Source organism: Chlorocebus sabaeus, chromosome 15, assembly GCF_047675955.1.
Source record: "Chlorocebus sabaeus isolate Y175 chromosome 15, mChlSab1.0.hap1, whole genome shotgun sequence".
NCBI classification, from domain to species: Eukaryota; Metazoa; Chordata; class Mammalia; order Primates; family Cercopithecidae; genus Chlorocebus; species Chlorocebus sabaeus.
Genome location: NC_132918.1, coordinates 3138073 through 3153348, shown reverse-complemented (window position 1 = coordinate 3153348; position 15276 = coordinate 3138073). Strand labels below are relative to the sequence as shown.

General features: G+C 43.9%; 1 long non-coding RNA gene across 1 annotated transcript in view; it reads left to right on the top strand.

Annotated features, from left to right (window-relative positions):
- LOC140713462 (uncharacterized) overlaps nucleotides 1-13788 on the top strand; it is a 52685-nt gene extending 38897 nt beyond the window's left edge. The window contains exon 3 of the long non-coding RNA XR_012095539.1: nucleotides 13510-13788. This is a non-coding gene — a long non-coding RNA (uncharacterized lncRNA). The remainder of the gene's footprint in view (nucleotides 1-13509) is intronic.
- Nucleotides 13789-15276: the final 1488 nt, after the last annotated feature.

The following is a 15276-nucleotide window of genomic DNA, read 5'->3' as shown; positions in this document are numbered from 1 at the left end:
AGTGGGCAGGTCTGACATTTGCTTCCTCTGCTCCTCTTACCTTCTTTTGTCTACTCTGAGCAGCCCTCCTTCTGATGACACAGATGTTTCTTGGGATATGTTAATGTCATATGTCCCTGAGGATGAAATGCAGACCCCAGCATATCATCTCTCTTCCTGGCTGCTGGCAGTACTACCTCGCACCAGGCCAGACACAGGAAGACAACCCCTATAGCCCAGTGTTGTGGGAGCACATGTCCTGCACCTGCTCCCCAACTCTCTTCACCTGCCCACGCTGCCCTGCTCTGGCCCCTCCTCAGCGCTCAGCCTGTGCTTTTTCTGGCCTTGGCTGTCCTGTAGCTCTCTCCTGGCTCCCCGTACTTGCAGCCCACACTCTCAGTGCCCAGGGTTCTCTCCCCAGGCGGGCCTTTAGGACCACTCTTTGTCTTCCTCTGCACGCTCCCAGCTGGCTTTCCCTCCCAGTGAGAGTTCTTCTTTCTCTCCAGGCTGCCCTCTGCCCCTCACCTGTTCTCTCCACCTGCTGCAGGCCCTCCAAACTTCTGGTTTTTTGGACCCCTGCCCTCTCACTCTTGGGGGCATCAGTTTCTTTCTGGGTCCAGGATCTTTCTGAATTTTCATACACATATTTTCCCTTTTGTGCAAAAGCTTCCTTTTCAATATTTTCTTAAAAATTAAAAAGTATATGTGTAGGGGGGCATCCACTTAATGGGAAATGTTAAGCCATTAATGGTATAGGGGGAAGGCAGATATTTCAAGATTTGAGAAGATAGGACAAGGACAGAAGCTTGGAGAGCAGAGAACTCATACACCCAATTGGGTTCTGGTCAAATATGCCAGACCCAAGCCCTGGGCTGCCTCTTTGGGGTGGATTTTCCTGCCACTCCTGAGTGGCATCTATCATGAGCTGGTTTTAGGGTGACCACTTGGAGGACCCTCTTATTTGCCTTATTTCAGGTTCTTGAGACACACCTCACGTTGCACCCAGGTACCAACATGTATACCTTCTCTGCCTGTGTGGATAGTTTCTCCTTAAGCCGGACTTTAATCTCCAAGTGAGCTTGTAATTAAACTGGAGCTCATTTTCCTATAGAAACACACAAATACATGGTAACTAAATTCCAGCCAAGTACATACACTGGATACCATATCACTCATAAAGTAGTTGCCAAGAATCCGAATGGTTGTCTAAGGCCCTTGGGCCCCATGAGCACTGCCTGTGCATTGTGACCGCCACCCCAGGCTTGCTGGCAGGACACAGAGAACTGAGGCTCAGAGGTGGCATTAGAGAGGAGTTTGTCCAAGTGTCTGATCTGTGTGTGAGCCACGTTCCTCAAGATCATGGAAAAGGCTTGTTTAAAATATAGGTATCTGGACCTCACACACAACTTGATCAGTTAGAACCTGGGGAAATGGGAGCCCTGGAAATCTGTTTTATAACAAGGTCCTCAGGTAATTTTTATGTTTGTTGAGGATGGGAGAATGTCTTTCAAAACTGATAAATATGTAAATCAACCATTATGCAGCATTTGAACGAAAGAAAGCCCCAAAAGTTAGTTAAGGTGACACCAGCTCCAGTAAGAAATAAACAGCCTGGGCACAGTGGCTCAAGCCTATAATTCCAGCACTTTAGGAGGCCGAGGCAGGCAGATCACGAGGTCAGGAGATTGAGACGATCCTGGCCAACATGGTGAAACCCTGTGTCTACTAAAATACAAAAAATTAGCCAGGCGTGGTGGCGTGCCTGTAGCCCCAGCTACTCAGGAGGATGAGGCAGGGGAATCGCTTGAACCCGGGAGGTGGAGGTTGCAGTGAGCCGATATCGCGCAACTGCACTCCAGCTTGGCGACAGAGACGCTGTCAAAGAAAAAATAATAAATAAATAAATAAATAAATAAATAAATAAATAAATAAATAAATAAACAAACAGATAAATTTAGAGGCTTAACACAATAAAATTTTACTTCTCTCTCACATAACAATTCAATATTGGGTGGGGTGGGAGGGATCTGTTCTGCGCAGTCATCTATGACCCAGGCTGCTAGGGGTGCTGCCATCTTCAACATGTGGCCCCAAGGTTGCTTTGGGCAAGCTGATGTGGACAGAGTGCACATGGGAAGTTTTTATGAGCAGGCGTGGTGGTGACCCTTACCACTTCACTCATTGTAATTTTCTATTAGCGAGAACTTAGTCATATGATCACACCTAACTGCAAGGAATGTTGGGAAATGTTCGTTAGCAGTATGCACAAGTAAAAGTCATAACATTCTGGTTAACAGCAACTTGGAGTTTTCCCATAGATTCTTAGTTCAAAGTTGGGGAGAAATCTGAGGAGGCTTCTTGGAGGAGACGACCCTGGCATGAAACAGTCTGGCACGCTGGTTCAGAACAGCAGCTCTCTAGTTAGATAGAGCTGGGTTTTGCTAGCTGTGTGACTGTGAATAAATTACTTAACTTCTTGGAACCTTGTTTTTCTCATCTGTAAAATGGGTATAAATAAGATTTTATAGGCTGTTGTGAGAATTAATAGATATAATGAGGTAAAATGGAGTTACATAGATAATCTGGCTTATAGTAGGTTCTCAATAAATGTTAGATAAATGTGAACTCAAGTTGGACAAAGAAGAGGGAAAAGTGAGTTCTAGGCCAAGAGAATAGCAAGGAAGGGAGGAGTGGCTCTGAGATGTTGAGGATGAGGAAGCCAAAGGGCCAGACCATGGGGGTGGGCTAGGGGAAGGGCTCTGGGGTTGAGCTGACGCCCACATCTATGTCCTGCTTCTGCAGAACTTCTATCAGACCCGTGACCACATTTCCCCAGACTTGGAGGAAGGATGGGATGGGGCACCGGGGAGACTCCTGGCCTCTGCAATAACCCTCATGTAGCCCAGGAGACAGAGAAACAGCAACCCCACCAGGCTTCCCAGGCCTGAGGAACAAAGAGGGTCAGGACAGCAAGCATCTCAGCAGGAACTGAGACGAACGGTGGCTTGAAGGGCAGGGAGGCCTCCCTGCAAATTTTTCTGTGGTGGAGAAGACAGAGAGGCCTTTGCTGTCTTTCCTGGAGCTGAGGTTTGGACAGCCAGGAGAAGCTCCAAAAGAAACTGAGAGTGGGCTGGGCACGGTGGCTCACGCCTGTAATCCTGGCACTTTGGGAGGCCAAGGCGGGCGGATCACGAGGTCAGGAGATCGAGATCATCCTGGCTAACACATGAAACCCCGTCTCTCCTAAAAATTCAAAAAATTAGCTGGGCGTGGGTGGCGAGCGCCTGTAGTTCCAGCTACCCAGGAGGCTGAGGCAGGAGAACGGCGTGAACCCAGGAGGCGGAGCTTACAGTGAGCCGAGATCACACCACTGCACTCCAGCCTGGACGACAGAGCGAAACTCCGTCTCAAAAAAAAAAAAAAAAAAAAAAAAAAAAGAAAGAGAAAAGAAACTGAGAGTGAATTACTGTACCCATCAGAATCAAGTCTCCAAGTAAGATTTAACTTAATTTAGAAGAAAGGTAATCTTATTTTCCCAGTATTATGGACTGAGCTTAGTACTGTGTACATATGTATAGAAAAATACTAGGTACTTGTATTAATCATGCCTTTTACTTTCTGCACTCTGATGCTTTGGCATCTGGGGCCTTGCTGACTCCAGAGGGACTGCCCCTCCCTGGATGAGTCAACTTCTAGAGACAACCAACAACTTGTCCATGAGTATGTCTTGGAAATGCCAACCAATCAATCCAGAGCCCACGCTCCAGCCACCTCCATGATAAGGCTCTGGGTCACTATTCACCTGCCCTAATCACCCCAGGGCCAGGACCAGACAACAGAGATGGCCCCTATGCACCAGAGCCACTGGAATTATTTAAACCAGTCAATCTGAAGCCTGCTTACCCTGCCTGACCTGTTCCTTCCCACAAAACCATAATAAGAGCTCTTGCCCACAGTTTACCCCTCCTTCTGTTTCCTAGTGTTTCCCCGTGGCCCCCTCCATGCATGGCATGGTATGCCGCCTCCTTTTGGGAACTGTAATAAACTATCTCTTAATGGCAATTGTCAACTGGTCTGTTTGCCTTACTGTACCCCAAGTGTTCTATTAACACTATATATATATAAAATTTTTTGAGACGCAGTCTTTCTCTGTCACCCAGGCTGGAGTGCAGTGGCACAATCTCGGCTCACTACAACCTCCACCTCCTGGGCTCCAGTGATTCTCCTGCCTCAGCCTCCCAAACAGCTGGGATTACAGATGTACACCACCATACCTGGCTAATTTTTATATTTTTATTACAGACAGCGTTTCACCACGTTGGCCAGGCTGGTCTCAAACTCCTGACCTCTGGTGATCCTCCCACCTTGGCCTCCCAAAGCGCTGGGATTACAGGCATAAGCCTCCGTGCCATGCCCGGCCAATACACTATATTTTAAAATAATGCCATTTATTGTTTACCCTGTGCCAGGCAAGAGAACAGCTGATTTAGACACATAGTCTCATTGCGTCCTCACAATCACCCTATCAGGAAGGTTCTATCGTTAACCCTGTTCTAAAGATGAAGAAACATACTCCTAGAGAAATTGGGTCACCTGCAACTGGCATAAGGCAGGTTGTGAACCCAGGTCTGCCTGATTCCAAAAACCACATGCTCTTCACCACTGTATTCTGTTACCATGCATGGAGTGCCTGCTGGGTGCCAAAACATAGCATAAGACAGAAGCAGCCAAGGCCATTCCTAGGGACTCCAGACCCCAAGGGAAATGCCTTCCTTCCCCCCAGCCCCTGGAGAGATGTCCTTGGCTGCCTCCTTCTCACTGTGCTCTTGACCTTGGCTACCCCTGGGCAGTACCCAAAAGACCCGGGGAACACACTTCCCCTATTCCATGTCTCTCAGGACAAATGAGGAATTACAAATAAACCATATTAATTCATCTGTGGAACTCTGAGCCTCTGGCACAGTACCCGGCAATATTTTACGTGGTATATAGCACCTAACAGGCTACAGGCTATGCTAAAAAAATATCAGAGGATGGATGGGTGGATACGGTCACCATGCCAGGCAGGGAATGTTCCCAGGGAGAAGAACTATAGCTGCAGGGAATGGGGCTTACCCTGACTGCCCTGTGAGATCGCTAATTTAGAGCACATCAGTGTGACAGTACATTTCTTTTGAAATGCAACTCAAAATCACTTCCTCCAGGAGGAATGCCAAGTGGCGTCCCGGAACAGGACAAGTTGTACTTCACAGGAGATGGGAAGCTAGAGGGTGGAAACGCCATCATTAATCCACCAAGCGGCAGGGGGGTGGGGGGCGCTTGCTTCCAATAGGCATGGCTGGAAAAATCAACAGCTCTGGGTTGTGCTCCTGCCTGTGTCCCTGCCGATGACTGTGAAGGGCTAAGAATACAGCAGAAAAGGTTCCAGTTCATTTACAAGCCTGGGCTATTCTTAGTTCATCGATCCCTGGGGGCGGTGTGTGTGTGTGTGGGCGGGTGGGGGCGGGGGCTTGCAGAGCTCACGGTTGGAGGCGAAAGCTGGGCAAAGCTTTAGATTTCTTTTCATAGAACAGGTACTCTGTTCACTATGCACCATCCAGCCTCTGGAGACCTAACCGCTTTTCTTGGAGCAGAAAGAAGGAGCAGTGTCAGGGGAGGGAGGAGACTGAAATAAGAAAGGGAACGAGGCAAGAGGCGGTGATGTCCTTGTGCCAATGACCAAATTGGGTCAGAAAGAACAACCTTTTGAATGCAAGTCAGGAAATGTGAATCGCTGCCTCAGCAGGGCCAGGTGCATGCCTAGTGGGTGCCGGCCCAGCCTGGCCAGGGAACCGTAAGCGACTGTGCCTCCTGCCGCTCCAGAGAACCAGACTGATGACAATCTAGAAGTGCACTGGTCTTTCTTCCTTGCCCTGTGCCCTGTGGCCAGTTCAGTTCCTATTATCAACCCCTCCTAAAAGCTGTCAGGGAAAAGGAAGGAGAAGTTCAAATGTAAAGATGGATCTAAATGGTGAAAAAGGTGAAAACCATTGCCTTAAAAGAGATCACCTGTGGATTTTGTGAGTTATTAATTCGATGATCCCTACCCTGTCGATTCTGATTGGCTATATATTAATATAAAACCGGCTCTTTTTTCATATTACCTCTACAGTCCCTGCAAGTAAGAAAAATCATTACCCGGCTTTTCTCCTTCTACGTGTAGGCTGCTTGATTTAAGACATTTTGCAAAATTGTCTTTGTTCCAAGGATTTTTAAGCAAAAAAAGTGAGTCATAGTAGTAACTCAATAGATGTTGAGCTGATTTGTGTTACTAAGAAGTTGTGGGTAAATTGCAGTTTTGAGTTTTTGGAAACGGAATCATATTGCAAATGTCCTGGACAGTTCAATAGTTACCGGACTGCTCTGGCGAGTCCTATGCAGAAACCTCCTCTTACTTGAGTCACTCAGCAGCATTCGATGCAGTCCTACCCATGGCTTTCTTCTTGAAACAGGTGTGATTCCTTGACCCTCACAGTCATCTGGCTTGCCTCCCAGATTGCTGACTGTTCCTTCTCAGGCTCCTCTGCTGTCCTGCCTGCCTCTACCAGACCTCAGTGTACTGGAAGGACCTGCGTTCTACCTTTGTTCCTCCTGGCTTCGTTTCCTCCTTCCTAGAGAAATCTGGAGGATGCCCATCCTGGCACTCTGATGACTCTCACATTTCTGCCTTTCTTTCTTTCTTTCTTTCTTTCTCTTTCTTTCTCTCTCCCCTTCCTTCCTTCCTTCCTTCCTTCCTTCCTTCCTTCCTTCCTTCCTTCCTTCCTTCCTTCCTTCCTTCCTTCCTTCCTCCCTCCCTCCCTCCCTCCCTCTCTCTCTCTCTCTTTCTTTCTTTCTTTCTCTTTCTCTCGCCCTCCCTCCCTCCCTGCCTCCCTCTTTCTTTCTTTCTTTCTTTCTTTCTTTCTTTCTTTCTTTCTTTCTTTCTTTCTTTCTTTCTTTCTTTCTTTCTTTCTTTCTTTCTTCTTTCTTTCTTTCTTTGCTTGCTTTTTGTTTTTTTGATAGAGTCTTGCTCTGTCACTCAGGCTGGAGTGCAGTGTCATGATCTCGGCTCACCGCAGCCTCTGCCTCCCGAGTTCAAGCAATTCTAGTGCCTCAGCCTCCTGAGTAGCTGGGATTACAGGTGCCAGCCACCACTCCTAGCTAATTGTTTTTGTATTTTTAGTAGAGATGGAGTTTCACTATGTTGGCCAGGCTGGTCTTAGGTGATCTGCCCACTTCAGCCTCCCAAAGTGCTGGGATTACAGGCTTGAGCCACTGCACCTGGCCGACTCCCAAATTTCTCTCTCTAGCTGGATCTCTCAATGAGTTCTAGATGTGCCAACACCACTGCCTGCTGGACATCATCGCCTGCCTGTCTGTTAGGCAGATCAAACTTAGCAAGGACAAAATTGATAGATTGCTTTTTATCCCTCAAAATATACCTCTCCCCTAGTGTTCCCCATTTCAGTATATGTGGCGTCTTCAACCCAGCTGCTAGAGCCAAAAAACCAGCAATCATTCTTGATTCCTCTCTTTTGTTCATCCCCCACGCTCAATTCATTTGTAATCCTGCTGGTTCCAATGCAGTGTCTAATCAGGATCTGGTCACTTCTCAGCACCTCTGCTGTTCTGATTTTGCACTACTGCCATCCCTCACTGGACTATTTCACCAGCCTCCTTCCCAGGTCCCTGCTTCCGCCCTTGCCTTCCAGTCCATCCTCCATAGAACAGAGCAATCCTTTTAAAAATATAAGTCAGACTCTATCACTCCTCTGCTTAATACCCACACTGAGAATAATATCCAGATTCCTCATCGAGGCCTTCACCAGTCTAAATCAAAGGTTAACAAACTATGGCCCTTTGTTTCTCTCTCCCACCGGTTTTTGTAAATAAAGTTTTATTGGAGCATACACACCCCCATCACCCCCATCTATAGATGAATTATCTATGGCTGCATCTAAAGATGAATTATCTATGGCTAATTTGGTACCACAAGGGCAGAGCTGAGTAGCTATGACACAGTCGGTGTGACAAAGCCTAAAATACGCACTATCTGGTCCTTTACAGAGAGTGTTTGCCATCCTCTGTCCTACATGGTCTGGCTCCCGCCTCTTCAGTCGTGGCTCCCTTCATTCCCCGCCTGGCTTGTAAGGTTCTAATCACACCACTGCATTTTCCTCCTCACCCGTGGTAAGCTTGTTCTAGCTGGAGCATCTTTGCACTTGGAATTTCTGCTTGCTTTGTCCTCCCCACGGATCTCCACACAGCTGCCTTCTCATTACTTAGGTCTGAGCTCAGACGTTACCTCCACAATTACTATTCTAGCTAACCATCCCACGCCAGTTATTCTCTACCAGAGTATCCCACTTTATCTTCTTCGCAGTGCCTATCGCCAAGGGAAAAAATGTCCATGTCTATGTCAGCAACTATCCCTATGTCTTCATACCTCAATATGTGTAACTGCAAGTATGAAAGTCTGAGTTAATTATCTGTCTTCCCCACCAAAAGATGAGGTGCTTGAGAGCAGAGATTGCTTTACGCACCTCTAAGTACCCAAGATCTTCTACTGTGCCTGGCACATAGTAGAAACTCAGTGCATATTTGTTGACTAACTGATTGAATCTTTGTAAAGCAAATTATTCTAGATGGTATGACCAATCAGATCTTACTTTGTTATGCAAAGTCAGATATTCATGTATCAAATTATCTTGATGTGGTTTGTACCTATATATTTCACTGCTGGCCAAATATTAATTTCAAAAGCTATGTGTTGTTATTTTTATTGTTTTAGAATTACTATCTACCATTTATTGAGTGCTCAGCACTGACTAGATACTTTACATATATAATCCTGTTTTCGTTCTTATGACAACCCTGTGAGGGAGGTGTTACTATCTCCATTTATAGGTGAGGAAACTAGGGCATGAAGCTGCTAAGTAACTTGCCCTGGGTCACACAGCTAGAAACTGACAGAGCCAGAATTTTAACCCATGGCTGTGTGACTCGGAATCCCATGTTGTTACTGTTACTCTAGGCTGTGGGTGTGTGCTTCTTCAGTGCTTCCTCCATAATCAACAAATCTTTAATGCACTGGTGAATTCACTTATACCATCCTGTCAGGCTCTAGGGAACATTCAGACATCCCTGTATCACACAGGGATGTTTTCTTCGGATTCCTACTTCACCAGAGAGTTGACAGAGTAGAGACATCTCTCCACTCTAGTATTCTGCCATTAGTCACCAATGACTAATTTGGGGAGTGTGAAGATGATTTGCTCTTAAGAGTTTATTGCAAAAGGCAAACAGCCTTGGGAAGGGTAGCGCTTTATCAGAGATGAGTTGGCAGCTGTCTGAGCCTGGAGCCCTGGGGAGGAGGACCCAGACAGACAGAGAAGAGAGGAAGAGCTGAAGGCAACATTCATTCATCTTGTCCATTTAGTGACAGAGAAAGATGTTCTCTCTATAATTAGGCAAATAACAGTGGATTATAGCATGGTGTGTACAGTATGATCCATTTTCCATATACACAGGAAGAAGATCGGAAGATTCCATACCTATTAACAATGTTAAGTCTGAGCAGTAGAGTTATGCGTGATTTTTTTTTCTTCCATTTTTGCTTTTGTTCTTTTTTTTCCACTGGAAAAGACATCTCTCTCAGTAGTGCTCTCTTTTCCTCCCCAGGCCACCTCTGTGGTCATTCTAGAACCGGACTGTTCTGGTGGCTGCCAAAGGATCTCCTCCCTCAAAGCCCTCTTGTCTCCAAGATGTCCTGCACACAGCTGCCAGGTTAAAACATAGCTCAGACCATGGAACTGCTCAAGACAGCCCCTTCCCAAGCAGTCACGCTCAAGGGTCACAAGTCTAGGCACACTTCTCAGGTGGGAGAGGTCAGGAAGTGTGAAGAGCAGGTGTGTGAGTGCCAGCTGGTTTCCATGGTCACTGAGTCGTAGCTGGGACAGAGCGAGCTGGTTCTTAGAACTCAGGGAATCTGTAGCCTGGGTTATCCTGACCAGATGGCAGCTTTATGAATTGCTCCTTTTGGCCTGCAGTCAACTGAGCCAAGCAGATAACCTCAAGGTCGCAGAAGTGAGTTATGGGTCTAGGTGAGAGCAGCCCTCTGAGTAAGTAATGACAGTGAGCTTCCCCAGATGGTTCCCAAATGCCTTGAACCCTTTCAGCACCTCGGTTTCCACAGAAGCAAAGCAGCAACAGCAGAGGTAAGGCAGAGGCCGCAGGGAGGAAGGACCACCCCCCAACCCCACCACCATATGTGTAGAAACAGGCCTCTGGGGAGTTGGATGGCACTCTGGGAAAACACCAGGGGCATTTATCTTAATTACCCATTTTTCCTGCATTAGCCTAGAAAACTTTCACTGGAAAAAGACAGTCTGCTTAACATGCAGGCTACTTATCAAATCAGGCTGCAGCAGTAGACATCGGTCTCTCCCAGCCGGGTTCATTTTCAGGGGTGCAGACAGAGAGGAATCTGGGATAATGAAATATCATTAAATGGAAACAGCTTGTTATGAAGTAGGATGAGTCCAGGTTTGTAAAAGAATGTGAAAAATATGGATATATATGCATTTAAAAAAAGAGTGGGACTCATGCAGCAAATAGTTAAAAGATATATTTATTTGTAGATATGTATGTTTACATGAACTTTTCAGTATTTTCAAATATTTTTCTGTGACCAGCGTATATTATTTTTGAAAATATATAAGAATATTTATGCTTTTAGAAATGAAGAGTAATTCAAGGCACCAAAAACAGCGAGGTGCTGTGGTGGTGGCATGTGGCTGTAGTCTCAGCTACTTGGGAGGCTAAGGCGGGAGGATCGCTTGAGCCCAGGAGTCTGAGGCCAGCCTGGGCAATATAGCAAGACTCCAACTCTAAAAAAAAAAGGGTGAGGGATCACAAAACCTGTGAACTTGCAGTGCTAGTGAATTCATTATATAATTTTCTTTTCATGTAAACATTGTTGACATTTTAATATTGCTTATTTTCTTACCCCTATATTAACATCAATTCATACTATATTCAAAAAGCTTCCTAGACAAATATGGGATATCTGTACCTTTGCTACACTTTTTGTTCACAATCAGTAGCAGTAACTTTAACAGGTTTGTCTTTGTAAACCAAGCACTGTGTTTGGCATGAAATTGTTTTAGGGTCTTGTACACTCAAAGTATACACGTTTTTTAAAATTGTATATTCTTGGTAAAGATTATATTATCTGGCCTTATCCAAACCATAGACATGTTCCAGGTGTTAACTATTTAACAACTATTTGAATAATCATAAACGTGGAACGCAATGAAGGTTCTGGCCAAAGTCTGAGGATAGGTGGTCAGGTGGGGTGTGGAGGGGTATCCACTTAGTTCTGGTGTTCCGATTTTAATAACACCTAAATGAATTTCTTAAAATTTAGGAACCTAGAAACACCAAAAACACTTTAAAAAACGATCCAAGACACTTTATTTTAGAAAGACTGGTATTCAAATGTTTTTAATCAATCAAAGGAGAAAAAACACTTTTTTAAAAAGTCAGGTTTGTTGAATATAATTATATGGAGTAAAATGTACCTTTCTAGTGTACAGTACTATAGATTTTGACAAATGCATACAGTTATGCAACTGCTTCAACAATCGACACACATAATACTTTTATCACCCCCCAAAATACCTTTGTGTCTCTTTGTGGTAAGCCCCTCCCCAATTCCCAGTCCTTGTCAACTCCCGATCAGTTTTCTCTGTTATGTTTTGCCTTTTCCTTAATGCCATATATAATCCACTGTGTAGCCTTTTGGATCTGCATGCTTTCGCTCACCATAATTTAACTCGAGATTCGTCTACTTTGTTGTGTGTGTCAATACTTTTTTAAACGTTTCTGATTCGTATTGTATTGCGTGGATGAACTAGAGTTTGTTTATCCATTCACTGGTTGAAGAACATTGTTTCCAGTTTTTGGCGATTATGAATAAAGCTACTATAAACATCCTATTCCAGGTTACTGCGAAAACATAAATTTTCTTTCTCTTTCTTGATGCTTATGAGTAGGATTGCTGCATCGTGTGGTAAGTGTATATTGAACTTTGTAAAACTGTCAAATGGTTTTCAAAAGTGGCTATACCATTTTGCATTCCCACCAGGAACGGATGAGAGTCACAGTTGCTCAACATCTTTGCCAGCATTTATTGTTGTTTTTAGTCATTCTAATAGACCTACACACTAGGCTGATGGTTTTTCAAATGCATTTCACTTGCATTGCCCTCATAACTAATGATGTTTACATATTTTCATGTACTTACTTCCCACCAACATATCTTCTTTTCTGAAGAGTCTCCCGTAATTGGCCAATTTGAAAAATTGGATTGTTAGCTTTATTATTATTGTTTGGAGAGTTATTTGTATTAAGGACTTACCAGATACGTGTTTTATGATATTTTCCTCTATTGTGCACTTGTCTTTTGTTGTTTTGTTGTTGTTTTTGTTGTTTTCATCGTTGTTTGTGTGTGTGTGTTGAGATGAAGTCTCACTCTGTTGCCCAGTCTGGAGTGCAGTGGCCCCATCTTGGCTCACTGCAACCTCTGCTTCCCAGGTTCAAACAATTCTCCAGCCTCCTGAGCAGCTGGGACTATAGGTGCCCACCACCATGCCTGGCTAATTTTTGTATTTTTAGTAGAGACGGGGTTTTTCACCACATTGGCCAGGCTGGTCTCGAACTCCTGACCTCAAATGATCTGCCCGCCTCAGCCCGAAGTGCTGGGATTATAGGCATGAGTCACCGCACCTGACCTTGTTTTTTCATTCTCTTGACAGTATCTTTTGAAGAGCAGATGTTTTAATTTTGAAAAGGTTTATTATTTTTTCTATACTTTTGGTGTTATAGCTAAGAAGTCTTCATCTCACCTACAGACATAAAGATTTTCTCCTATGTTTTCTTTTACAAGTTTTGTTGTTTTAAGTTTTACACTTAGATCTGATTCATTTTGAATTAAGTTTTGTATATAATACCAGGCATGGATCACATTTCTCTTTTTTACATTTGGATGTCAGTTGCCAAAACCATTTGAATGACCTGTACTTGTGTTTACCAGACAGTTAAATGGACGTATAGTTCATTACAATGAGGTTACCAATATGTCCCTGGTGGGTCTTTCAATCATTCAGTTATTCAAAGATTTCCCAAGTACCTGCTACAATCTAAGATACTAATCATGAAGAATCACTGCCTTAAGGTGTTTACTGTCTAGTGCAGGAGAAACATAGGTCCATAGTATGTAACTATAATATGATGCGGAGAGTAACAAGCTGCATATGTTCTGCCCAAGAGTAAAATCTGAATCATTTCATGATTCATGTCAAGAACCTACTAGGGTATTTAGGAAGAAGCTATATGGCAGGCTAAAAATGGAGGTAACTGAGTAACTGGCCCATCCCTTTGGACAACTGGCCTCTGAGGGATTTGGCAGAAATGCCAAGTCAGAATGTTTGAACACTTGCTTATAAATGACAGGCACCTGAAAATCTAAATGGTCACATTGAAATGCTGAAGAGTTGGTGAGAAACTTGGTCTGGAGACAACTCATCTGCAGCTTCAATCAAGTCACTTCAGCATTCTGGGCCTCAGTTTTCACATCTATAAAGTGAGAAGCTTGGACAAGGTAATCTATGTGTTTCTTTCAGGAAAAAAAAATGCAAAAATTTGGAAGTTTGGTGCTATGCTACTGAAACAGAAGGTTACAGTCATGTTAGGTAAATTGATGGATGCTAGACAGAAAGATATAATTATTGAGTTCTTAGGCAAATCTATGGGTGAAAGGCATGAAAGGATATTGCTCATAAGTTAAAATTAAAGCCAGACTTACACACCGTATATATACATATACTTGAGACAGGGTTTTGCTCTGTCACCCAGGCTGGAGTGCAATGGTGCGTTCACAGCTCACTGCAGCCTGGACCTCCTGGGCTCAAGTAATCCTCCCACCTCAGCCTCCCGGGTAGCTAGAACCACAGGTGCACCACCACACCTGGCAAACTTTTTGTATTTTTTTGTAGAGAAAAGGTTTCAACATGTTGTCCAGGCTGGTCACGAACTCCTGAGCTCAAGTGATCCACTTGCCTTGGCTTCCCAAAGTGCTGGGATTACAGGCATGAGCCACCATGCCTGGCCCACACCATATTTTTTTGAGGGGTAAGGAGCACTCATGAGAAAATGAATTAGTAGACATTATTGATATTTTCAAAACCCTATAACAAGATCTGTGAAAAGTCTATCACCCTATTTCCCTTACATTAATGATAACTCAATTTTCCTCCATTATGGCCAGGGACATGTCTAAGAGACAGAAAATAAAAGGCATGAAAATAAAAGGGTAATTTTTCTGAATGAGGAGCTAAAAAGAACAGAGATTGGCCTCAGAATATTTTGTCATGCAGAAACAAATAAAACTGATATTAAATATCTCTAGTTTGTGAATGTCAATTCAATGGGAACAAGCTCTTGTATAATCTTATAAAGCTGAGTATTTTAGGTAAACCAAATTATATTTATAGGGTGATAGGCAACTAAAGGACCAGTTAAGACAAAGGGCAGTGACTTGAGAGTCACCATATTCACAAAAGATAGTTGCCTCTAGACTCTAGAGAGTGTGAGAGCCAAAAAGAGTAAAACAGGCTGGGCAACATCAATTATCCCTAATGGGATGTGGGTTACTTTGAATGAAATATGAATCAGAAACACTATCCTCTCATTATAAAAACCATGGGGGCCTCCAGACCAGGAAGCTGTGAGCCAAATCCTGGCTGCTGAATGTTAAGGAAGACACAATTGAGTTAAAAAGTTTATGTCAGAGGGTAGAAATGCTGCCTCATGATGTCAGGGTTTTAAAAATGGGCCTAGTCTAGAAATAAAAAGGCTTGACATGGAATATGATCAGCTATAAAAGTGTTAACCTTCAGAAGAGAACAAACTGATGTTTGCAAAATGCCAGAAAGTAGAGGAAGACCCAGTGAAGCTGGAAAATACATGCACAATAGATTCTACAGCTATGAATTTCATTACCTCAAGAAGAGACCAAGAATGATAATTTGGACAATTTTCTATAAGAATTAGCTAATAACCTTTTGGGTTCGATTATTCACTGACTGAAAGGATTCAAATGTTTTCAGGGTAATATCATGGGAGGGCTGTGTTTTCATCTTGGTCTTGAAACCAATAGCCAGACAAATTTTCTTTCACATTCAACAGATCATAAAAGGTAGTAAGTTTTATGGTGACTTC